Consider the following 3,560-nt stretch of genomic DNA (forward strand, 5'->3'; position numbering starts at 1 on the left):
AATATGTTTGTGTCATTTAATTTCTGAACTGTTTCGCTGCCGTTTGTTTATGTTGTTTGATCTCTTTATCCATCAGTTTCTAGTAAGATAGATATGCGAGTAAAATTACTAATAGAGAAACGAAAATAAAACTTTCGAAACAGCAACGCCACCATAGGTTACATGCAATGAGCGTGTTTTCAAGGGAGATAATCAAAGAACGTAACATTGTAATACTTCATGTAAAGTAAATATAACAAGTGAAAAATCCTTCAAAAATACATAAAAATTCCCGGATCACTACCAAAATTTCATCATCTACTCTTTGTGTCATTACCAACTTTTCCTGCAAGTTTCATTGAATACCGTTCACAGCTTTTTGAGTTATTTTGCACACAGACGGATAAACCAACGCCGATGAAAACATAACCTCCTTCCTTGGCGGAGGTAATGAATAGGAACGTTATTAGTCTCAATTTAGCGAGAAAGATACAGTGTTCGAATCCAGCCAGGTACTGTGTTATACATATAAAAAAATAACAAAACACCTCAAGGCGAGAAGGAGCAGGATGAGGAAAAGTAGGCCGATGAGGAAAAGTAGGCTTCCTGAAGCAAAAGAAATAAAGACCAAATTAAACCTAATTCGAAAAACATTTAGAAAAACATTAACAAATGCTAAGTGTGTCCGTTTACGAAGAAGAAACTCTTTCCGCGAGGGAAGAATCTGAATTTTATGAAGGAACCCATGTCCTGTAAAGTGAAACCAACTCCTTGCTCTGGAAGAAGCGATTTATAAGAATATAAAAAGCTGTAATAAGACTAGTGAAACTTGAAAAGAACGTGTCTGCTCTTCAGCCCTTTCTGTCTTGTCCACTATACCTCTTTCGCCAATGACCAGACAGATGAAAACTGCCTGTTCTTCTCAATGGACTCAACTGATAGCTGGATCCGTCCCACACTCAACAGCAGGAACTCGACACAATTCCATAGGTTAGCAATACTCGGGCACTGGACTAGTGCGTACAGAAATTCCGATGCTTTACGTGCATCTCGAGGAAGCCCGACGGACAGCATTTTTGTGTTTGTAAAGTCTACCAGGCAATCTCCAACTCTTCCGGGTAGCACTACCAGGCAAGAAATTTCTGAGATTATCCATGAGCCCGACTCCAAAGTCCTCGGAAACAGACTAGTTTCGTTAATACCCAGTCTCCCCGGGAATGTCGACGCTCTTTCCCGCCACTTACCCTCTAAAGAAAGCCTAAGTGAAACTTCCACCAACCGCATTGCCTAATTGGCAGAGGGCTGTGAGCGCCCTGCGACACTCTCGGTTCCACACGTCCTGCCTCGGTTCACGCTTCATCCAGCACTGCAGCTCTGTCAAAGAGACTAGATGTGGGAAAGCGAGTCGGATAAACGTTGACTAGAGTTGCTCAGCGTCAAGAAAACGCTGGAGATGTCGCAGGCTCAGCACATATCTATGCATCATCAAGTACAACATACCCAGTACTCGATTCAGCGCATGTTGATAGCAAATGGAGCGTCTGACAAGTGGAAAGCGTAACTGCTCCACTGAATAATTCTGATAAGCGGCTATTCGTCTTAACTGAGATGTCGTTGTACAGTGCGGCGAGTTAGCTGAAACCAGCTGCCATGAAAAAATCTGCCAAGTACTGGTGGTCGATCCTACCGAAAGATTTCGATTGATCTAAATTGATCAGAACCATACTCTGCCTACTTCTTTGCCCAACCTCTCTATGCTGTATTGCATAAGGTGAAGGTGTTGTGGATAGATCTATTTGGGATGTCGCAGGCTTGTGCATCAGTCAGACCATCGACAACAAACACCTTCTTGTCTAATACCATAGCCAAAATTTTGGAATCTATGTTTAATAGAGCTATGGACCGAAAGCTACCAATGTGATGGTCCCTTTTTTTTCTTTTTCTTTTTGTTGTTCTTTCAGCAGCACCACCGCTTCTCAACTCACAGAACTGGCAATTGTCACGTTCTGCTGGCAATAGTGGAGATCTGCTACCAAGAGGTTTCCAAACAAATCAGCTATATAAAAGTAATGCTCGTAAGGCAAACTAACCAAATAAGGCGATTTGCCACATTAAAGCTAACTATCGCTTCTTGTATCTCCGCAGCTATTATCGGCTTTTCGTAACTCTCCGTCTCTTTTACCAGGACTTGTGGCAGGCCTGTATCCCAGCGTATCTCAGGACGGTCAAACAAAGTACTGCTGAAAGGTCATACGTATCTGCTTGGTGTTGAGTAACATGCCCCTATTCTGGTCCGCTAAATTCAAATTGTAGCGTTGTTGCCACGTTGCACATCCTTCACCTTGGTTCATCGAGCTGCTTCCGTCCCTACATGCCTTAGAGCATATGCCTTAGCTTTGGAAATACAGCCTTTGTACTTCGTGTTGAAAAATTGGTCGAGGTCACTTCGGTTACGATGCCTTTCCTAAGCGTATCTTCTAGGTTTCCAATTAAGCCTCCCTCTAGTTTTCCAATTAAGCCTCATCTAGTTTTCGATGCTTCTATAACTTTACTAAACCATATCGATTATACTCTAATCATCCTTATCGGGGTGACAACTGTCCCAGTCAACACCTGATTTACTGTTTCTGTAAGCTTGCTGCGCTGGGAGCAAAGTGTCAGCTGCCAATAATCGAGGGTCTGCCAACAAAATATATCTATGTCGGTCACGCAGATCATAAATTTGTGGCCTGTGTAGCCGATAATTTAAAAATTCGGACAACTTATGCTATCATTATCTACAGAATATTCTATCTAGGTATGATATGGATGATATGGATGAACAGACGCGGTTTGACCATGTCCACATGGGCGAATTCGTGCTGGAAACGATTGAGCAAGCATGCGAAATTTTGAATGCCCTTTAATATAAGCTAGCCCCACATAATCCAGGTGTGCATCCAAGACGCTAATCCAGTTGCCGAATGCCTAAAGAAATCAGGCTTCTCTGACCCTCTCGGGACGTTGACAGCTACTAGCCTAAAAGCACCTTCTTTGCTGCAGTTCATGTCTATGACCACCAAATTGTCTTCTGGGTCCATGAAACAAACATGGCGATGTCTGCCTTGTCTAGTGACATGGAAGAAGTCAGAGGTAGTTCTAACAGATAGATGCAACTCACGTCAGTTCTCCGCCTTCACCCTTCATATGGAAGGGGACATGAACAGTCACCAAGCTCAAAGTCCAGTGAACCACACTACAACTATGACGAGAAACAACAGTAACGCAGCATGGAAATTAAATTCCGACTATGAAATTGACCCCCCCCCCCATGAAGCGAAAACTCTGCAATCATCAACCAACAAAACAAAAAACAACGACACTACTTCGAACACGGTCATCACCAACACCATCACCTCCAATACAACAGCAAAAAATGACCGAAGGAAAAATCAAAAACGATAGTCACAAAAACAACCGCAACACACATGTCAAGAACAATGTCAACTTGAATAACAATAAAAATATCAACAACAACACTGCATTCGCACCAACAGCTACAAAAGGAACTGAAATGATATATATATATATATATATATATA

This window comes from Octopus bimaculoides, chromosome 14, assembly GCF_001194135.2.
Source record: "Octopus bimaculoides isolate UCB-OBI-ISO-001 chromosome 14, ASM119413v2, whole genome shotgun sequence".
NCBI lineage: Eukaryota > Metazoa > Mollusca > Cephalopoda > Octopoda > Octopodidae > Octopus > Octopus bimaculoides.